The sequence below is a fragment of the Candoia aspera genome, chromosome 2, assembly GCF_035149785.1.
Source record: "Candoia aspera isolate rCanAsp1 chromosome 2, rCanAsp1.hap2, whole genome shotgun sequence".
NCBI classification, from domain to species: domain Eukaryota; kingdom Metazoa; phylum Chordata; class Lepidosauria; order Squamata; family Boidae; genus Candoia; species Candoia aspera.
In genome coordinates this window covers 119,976,413-119,985,120 of record NC_086154.1, presented here as the reverse complement: position 1 = coordinate 119,985,120, position 8,708 = coordinate 119,976,413, and the positions used below count along the sequence as shown (strand labels likewise).

Sequence of the window (8,708 nt, the reverse complement as noted above, 5' to 3'; positions counted from 1 at the left end):
AATAAATATTTCTTGCCCTTATCTTCCTCCCACCCCACCAATTGCAAGGTGAATATTAGTGCAGGGCAGAGGTTTAAGCTTTAGAAAGTCCTGTAGTCCCCCGCCCCCCCAAAATTGATGACTTATGTGCTTCTCAAACATTGGTATACTTTTTAGACTGAGATGGTTGGATATGTAATATACCCTCTTTTTGTGTCAAGGTTTCCCCTGCTTTGGTTGGTCTTCAGTACTTTTTTCATGATGGCCAACACTAATAATAAGGTTCCTTTGCCCCTTTAGATAAATTTAGGAAGAAATAAAAGTGGGGAAAAGCAAGGCAACAGCAGTTCATGAGTTCAAACTCTACAGCTCTGACCTTAATGTGAAAAATGTTAATTAATTAAGAGAAAAGAAAACATTATAAATGATATTGCCCCTATCAAAGAGTATGTGACTGTGTAGCATCTTGAGTCTTATTATTTCTTTACAGCCTTTCTTACCTTGCTGCCCTCCCAGGGCATTAGACTACTATTCCCAGAATACCCAACCAGTGGTTGCCACTGGTCATACTAGCTAAGAATTCTGAGAATAGCAGTGCTATACATTTACAGTGCACCAGGTTAGAAAAGGCTGTTCGACTACATTACAATCAAGCTCCATCTTTCCACAAATGTGTTCATTTCATGCTGCCCTTCCCTTCCCTTCCCTTCCCTTCCCCAGATTAATGAACTAATCCATACTGGCCATGTTTCATACATTCATGAGGATTTTAGACAAGACTGATTTTTAAAAAATATTTTCCTATACCATACTTATTAACATAGATGCTATGGTCCTCTCTCTCTCCCTGTCTCTCTCTTGTATATTATATATAGAATACAATATATATATATACATATACACACATATTCATATACATTCATATATGTATGTGTATACACAGAGAGTGAGAGAGAGAGAGGTCTACCATTTCAATATCATTTGCATTCACTACACTTTATATATTTCCCAAAAGAGCAATATCAATTTGATGCTATTTTTGATAACAGCCTAAATGGAGACCAAATTTTAATCCTAGGAAATATTCAGAAATTATGGACAAGGCCCATATATTCAAAGTATGTCTCACAAATAATCATTAAAAAACCCTCTGCTTTCCTCAGAAGATGGAGCTTGATTTATGGGGGAAAAAATCATGCATTTTAATAATAGTCTATTATATTATAATATATTACAATACAAGAGTTACAATTGGTGGGTTACAATTGTGGGCTTCTCCCATGCTTGAGCTACTGAGAGTTGTCATAGGACATTTGGGAGGCCCACATTGTTCCCATTTCTGACTTACTGGAGGCCTATATGATCCTCCCCTTCCTCTCTATCTGCCCACTTCTTTGGATGGTGTCCTGCTTTATTTTAGGAACAACATTAGGGTTGGGACTCTGCCCTGCCAATAAGCTTCCTGCTGCCTCTCCATTTGAGCAACAAGTACTGCAGCCTCAGGGAGTTCTTAAGAGGCACATTTCTCAAGCTGCATCATCATCTGGCCATCAGCCAAGCTGGTTGGAGGACCACTCCATAAGGACCACAGCAGGACAGTGATGACCCCTCTTTCCCAGTGATCACTGAAGACAATCAAGGATGTCAGCATTCTAAAGAAACCCTCTGAGTAGCATGCCTGAAACCAACTATTTTTAGAAATATGGCTGCAGTGTTATGGTTGGTGAAAAAATATTGAAACCTCCAAAACCTGTATTTTCCCTGCCTCTACCTTCAAAAACCCACTGGCTTTGCCTTGATTTTTCCAGCAAAGTAAATCCAATAGCTATGCTTTATAGCACCACAAGCCTTGCAGTCATTTTGATGGCTCTCTTCCTCCCTTCCTTTCCATTGCTTATTCTGTATCAAAAAGTATTCCTAACTCCCTTTGGTATTATTCGTTGTATAGAGCTCAAGAGAGGCACCATGAAAGCCTGGGGGAGGAGACCACGTGATTCAAGGGGTATCACACTTGCCAGCTGAAGTGCATGGCTTGAGGCTGTGATCACCATCCCGGCCTCAGTTCCAGGGGCTCCCTGAGAACATCAGAGATGGAAATGTTGGGTTTGTGGTGCTGCTTTTTAACCCTGAGCTGTGCACAGTGGAAAATACCACACTAGCAAAGTCAAGCTGTGGTTTTTCCTATTTCAAATTGCAATACTGTCTTGCTGAGAGGGGAAAAAAGAAACATCTGTGTTATTTCTTGCTAAGCATCACATCTCAATTTCACCCAGTAGCGCAAGATCCTCCTTCTAATTTGGGGGAGCTAGAGAGAAAGGTGGGTGCAACTTTAAGGAAGAGCTATTACAGAAATGTGATGCATTTTACTAACCATAATCTGCATGTTTCGTGCTTTTGGTAATCAAGCTTTTAGCACTGACGGCTGTGCTACTGCAACAGTTCAGAATGTTCTATCAGAGTAACTGAACTCAGTCATTTGCAATTCAGCTTCTGTAGGGAAAGGAATGTTGTCAGTTTGGGTGTGATTAAAACCTCACATAAGGATGCTTTGAAGATGAGGAAAGAGGTTCCAGGACTTAAAGACGTTCAGGGGTGTGGGGCACAGAACCGAGGGAACTGAAAAAACAACATGAAAAAGAGAATTAAGTCAGAGAGGAAAGGTAAGGAGGATTAAGGTTTATCTGGGAGGGAAGCTGGCAGGACACAGAAGATCCATAAGCATGTGAGGAGGCTAGGTCTAGAATCGAAAGCAATCTTTGCATTAGATCATATTCTACTCCCACAATCAATATATTTTGATGTGCTAACTGCAGGATTATGAGAACTAACGCCCAGTTTTAACAGGCTAGAAACCAGGAGGCTGTGAGTTCTAGTCCCGCCTTAGGCATGAAAGCTGGCTGGGTGACTTTGGGCCAGTCTCCCTCTCTCAGCCCAACTCACCTCACAGGGTGGTTGTTGTGGGGAAAACAAGAGGAGGAAGGAGTATTTGTTATGTTCCCCGCCTTGAGATATTTGTAAAAATAATAAAAGGCGGGATAGAAAACAAACAAACAAATAAAATTAGCCAGGTCTAATGCACAAAAGGGGAATTCAGTTTCCAGCATTAACAGTTTTAAATGTCTCCTCTGCTGCATTCTGCACATTCTTTAAAATAACACTTCGTAATCATTTTTGGGACTGGCCATATATCTCAGGGACAGACCGCCTTTCATGTGATTAAGATATGATAGAGGCTGATGAGAAAGCTGATCCATCATCATTTTAAATGACAGTATTGGTTTTGGATATCCTGAATAAATAGGATAATCTGGAAACATTTGTACATTTTGGAAGAACAATTTGAATTTTTTTTTGGGGGGGTTGTATCCTGATGGGGTTCACAGCTTTAAAAATGGACTAAAATGTGTACACAAGAAGAAGATATCCACAAAATATGTATTAGACAAAAATATACATGTGCACACATTTATTTTCTCTTGGAAAAAATTGCTTATAAAAATCTGCTCAGTAAAAAATGGTTATGAATATTCATGTGTATCTTTTCTGCCAAAGTTATAAACAGAAGAACCAAATGGAAAGATGAAAAAAATGGGCAAAAGCCAAACTCAAGGAATTTGCCATCCCTAATTCGTAAAATGGGCTCTGATCCTGCATTCACAAGGGGGTAAATGTCTGGGAATATATGAACCAGTTTGCTGGGTTTTTTTTGTTTTTTTTTCTTTTTCTTTTTTGCTGGGTAATGTTAAGTCTACTATATTTGAACTTGTTGAAAAGGACAGGAGATACTGATCATTTATGCTTTAAAGGTCCTCAAAAACCTTGATGATAGTGGCAACAATGAAATATATGAATTAAGCAAGGACATACCTGATCTAAAAGAAATGTAAATGTAAATAAACTTAACTGTCAAGAGAGTCAAATAAAGGATCTGCATAAGATGAGGCTTATCTGAGTTTATGAAAATAACTTTCCAGTGTATCAACATGCCATAAAAAAAGCAGATGCCACACTGTAATGTGAAAATTGCTCTAGCTTGGCCTAGAGACAGAATTTGTACATTACACTGCATAATTATTGTATGGGATTTTCTTTATTATTGGCAAGCACTGTTTGCCAATAGAATGAGGTGATTCTGATACTTAACATAAGATTGAATTGGAAAATGACCCTCACAAACCTAACATTAAGAAATAAGAAAAAAATGTTACATTAAAAGCAGCATTTGGGAATCAGTTCTTAAGATTACTAGGCGAGTCTCAGGAGAGCATTTTAGAGCATTAGTTCAAAATCTTAATGACAATTTATAATGCTGTACTTTCAAAATTTTCATTTGCAATTTAGAATGGCAATTGACAAAGTCAAGAAAGATTAACAGCATTATACTGGGCAAATTTACTCATTACTAAGTTGATGTTCAATAGACTTTCACTCAGGTAAATTCAATTCTAACAGATGATGAACTCCTGCAGGTAGCAGGGCTTGGAGATCTTGGCTAATCTCAAAAAAGCTAAGCATGCTAAGCAGAAAGAGAGATCAGCAGGACCTGTAAGCTAGAATGGGTGGCTAAAAAAAATCAGAACAAAAAAAAAATCCAGGAAAAAGGCAATGTCAAAACATTTCTGTACAATTGCCAAAGAAATCTGTGTGGCAACAGTTGTTGGGCAAGGGTGGAAGGCTGTGCAGGTGATGGAGACCAGATAAGACTGGGTTCATGAAGAATATTTAAAAGAGCTGAATCCAAAATCAAGGAACTATTATTAGTTCCTAGAGGATACAACAGAACAGCCAACTGCGGCAACTGAGGAAAAGCAATTCAAGCTCTGATACTGATGGACTTCTATGAGCCTGGAAGTTCAGCTCAAAGAAGCCATCATGGTCTTTACTTGCCGGTGCACAGCACATGGAGATGGTGATAGCCCAAGGCCATCTTACGTTACCCCCACTTGGTACCTACACAAGGGCATCAGTGGCCAGGCTTTCTGTGAAGATCAAACAATATCAGGCAGAATCCACCATGAAGATTCCAGAGTTTCTGAGAAACGTGATGAAAAGGAAAGCTCTGAAGAGAATGCCTGACAGAAAGGTATGAGTGACAAGTGACTCCGTCACTAGTAAACCGGAATGCAACGGTCCAAATGACACTGAGTCGGAGGACTTAAGTCAGAGAATGCATCTTCTGAATACTCAGGAGGAGGAAGAACAGTTTGAGAAGAAAAACCAGCTGCATAGTTTCCCTGATTCAAAGGTTGTCTACTCCTGGAGCTCTGTGGGTGAGAGCCAGAATCAGGGTTCCTGGAGAGACAGCCAGAGTCACAACACTACCCTTTGAGCAGGACTTGATCCCAACTGCCCACCCCGAGTCCTTCATATTACCTTCATATTAAAGTTGGAGCAGTTCCTGAAGCTGCTAAGAGAAGATCCCAGGAAAGGTGTGCGCTGGAGCATCTGGGAACAGATGTTCTACAAGTCTTACCTCCTAAGGCTCAGCACATATTTATCCCCAACAATTATGTGCTACCTACAGAGAAGAGATCTACCCTGCACTGAGGAGTATGCTGTGACTTGCTAGTTGGGATGATGCCTAGAAATACCAACTTCTCCTAGAAATCTAGAATCTTCAGGATTCCATACACAGAAGTATTCCAAAGAGCTACCAACTTCAAAGATGGAGCTAAGCTATTTTTGTTTAGTTTCACATTCAAATCCTACCCAATGGATTTTAAGATCTGTCCTGGCTCTCAGAATGGCTTTTTTTTTCCCCCAACAAAAGAAGGTTGCTTTACCTATCTTTGTTAAGCAATTGTCCCACATCATATTATTTGGATTTAAATATTGCCCCATAAGAAGCCAGATGGAAAATTAACAGAAACCTACTAAAGTATATTCAAGAAAAAGGACCTTTATTTTCATCTGAAGATCCTTCACACACATTCCCTCTTCTGAAGCAATGAACTCCTGTACTTTTAAAAAAGTTTTAACTTACGGGTGTATAGATTAAATTAAACTTATGAAGTAAAATACTTATTTTTACTCTTGAAAAACAGAAGAAAGAAATCTTCATGGATATGTCCATATAGTCATAAGGAGGCAAGTACAGCTCAAATGAATCCTTTTCTTAAAGGATGATGAACCTCAGTAAATAGGTCAGGACACTTTGGGAAGAAGTTATCTGAGGAATAGGATAATGGAATTTATATAAATCAGATGAAAGTTGCTCTAAATTATGTACATGAAATAGATTACTCATCTGCTTAATGATTATATTCTTGTTAATGAAGTAGATATTCCCCCCTCCAATTATAAATATACATACAAAATACACATACACACATATATGAGAGCCAATCTGGTGTAGTGGTGAAGGTGCTGACCTAGAATCCAGGAGACAGTGAGTTCTAGTCCCACCTTAGGCATGAAAGCCGGCTGGGTGACTTTGTTGTGGGGAAAATAGGAGGAGGAAGGAGTATTAGGTATGTTCCCCACCTTGAGTTATATGTATAAAAGGCAGGATAAAAGTCTTAATAACAATAATGCACACACTTTATGCTGATTGTTTTCACCCCGGCTCTGTTTTCATTTTTGTTTTTTAAATGAAGGTGATTTAGAAAATTGTAAATATGTTAGGACACATTAACTCAGGTTTGCAAATAATAGGAAGCATTTAGTCCACTTGAGTTGAAGCGTGCTATATATTTAATACCTTCAGAAGTTCATTTTCCTAGTCCCTCTGTATACTGTTGAAATACATAAACCACAGCACTCAGTATCATTTCTTCTCATTGTCCTTCCATCACAAACTCATCAACCATCACAGAATCACATCACACCTTCTTTCATCTCAAAAACGTTTCAGTCTGCAAAGTAGAATGCTTTTATTACGTATGCCAGATAAAAGGTAGAACCAGCCAAATAAATTCAATTCATCCAAGGACACATTTCTTTTTGCAGGATTCATGTCTGTCAGCGTTTTTGAACAATATTCAGGAACATGCCCTTGAAGTTGCTTGGAATGTAACTTTAATGTATCAGCATATGAAAGAAAGTTAAAAGAGAGAGAGATGAAACAGAGCAGAGAAGAATCTTTATGATGTGTTTCTCTTTTGCTGCTGTTGTTCTGCCTGTTACATTTTTAAAACATATAAAGTAGAAGAGATAGAAATGGAGAATCTCACTGCATGGATTAAGCAGAGATACCTTACTCGCTATTATTCCATGCATTCTGCCTGTATCAGATTCCCCACTCTCAGAAAATTTATCTCACACAATTAAAGGTCAGATAAGTTGGTGGTACTCTCTCCAGTCTAGCAGTTTGATATCTTTGGCTTTTTTAAAAAGGAGAAGTTGGCAGGGCCCCATGCTCTTTGCCCAGTCCCCAAGGAGACATCTAAAATGTAATACAGATCGGGTTCTCATTGTATTATCTTTCAGTGGCCATAACAGGGTAGTGGAGTAGAACTAACATAACTGCCTAAGTTATATTGATTAGGGAGCAATTGTTCCAATCCAGTAGTGGATAAGCTCACCTGAAGGGAGAGATTTCAGAGACACTGTACTTCCCTTATCAGTTGTCAAAGCATCCTGGGAGAAATCAATGAAGCTAGTCCGGGAAGTTCCATTTTTGTACATTTTGTACATGGGCGGGAGGAATTGGCAGGAAGAAAGGAGAGCCAGTGTGGTGTAGTAGTGAAGACATTAGACTAAAAGTGGGGAGACCCAGGTTCTAGTCCTCTCTCAGCCATAGAAGCTCACTGGCTAACTTTGAGGCAGTCTCTCTCTCTCAGTCCAAACTACTGACAGGGTTGTTGTTGTTGAGGGAACAAGGAGGAAGAAGTGCTGTATGTGCCACCTTGAGCTGCTGAATGAAAGGCAAGATATAAATCTGATAAATGAATAAAATAAGGTGGCTTTTAGGAAGCAGGGGAAATCAGCTATTTCTACTACTCAAGAAGCAATTGTGATAGTTAACTGCATATTTTCTCTTCATTAGTGGGAACCTGATGCAGCATAATATTTGTGAAGTTCCTACTGCAGTCTTCCACAAATGCCTCTTATTTTTGAATTATGACCTCTGAACACATCTTTAAAAAGCAAATAAATATGAAATGGCATGGAGAGATAGATAGAATAGAGATAGAGGACAGAGGACAGAGGACAGAGACAGAGAACAGAGGACAGAGGACAGAGGACAGAGGATATTATAAGGCCACCCATCTTAAACAAATAACTGCAGCTAACAATACAAAACTAATATCAAACAATGAAAGATAGAATTAAAAACAAACATAATAAATGCAAGATCCCCCAAACTCTTGATCAACATAGCTCAAAATGGGACTTTTAAAATACCTTTAAAATACCTTGTAAATTATCTGGGTCTTGTTTTCTCTAAGAATCTTGAATCCAAACATATTTGGGTAATTTAAGTATGTGTTGCTTCAAAACTTTTAAAATGTTACATTTCTTTCATGACTTATATCTGCATCCTGAAATCAAGATGCAGACCTCTTCTTGCAAGTAGTTCAACTTAAATCTAAACAAATTTAGCATTTCAAATGCCCCAATTTTTTCATTTGGCATAGATATCATATTGACATGGCCTAATGTAATAGTATGTATATACAAAATACCATTCTGGACAAATATGTTGTGTCTGTGAGCATTTACAGTGGCACTGAGAAGCCAGACTTGTTTCCTCCCCCCACCCCCTGAGAATGAAGACACTCATACCT

At 38.7% G+C, this 8,708-nt stretch overlaps 1 pseudogene; it reads left to right on the top strand.

Moving 5' to 3' along the window:
• The first annotated feature begins 4,879 nt into the window (after positions 1-4,879).
• On the top strand, positions 4,880-5,583 carry LOC134490055 (centriolar and ciliogenesis-associated protein HYLS1-like; annotated as a pseudogene).
• Positions 5,584-8,708: the final 3,125 nt, after the last annotated feature.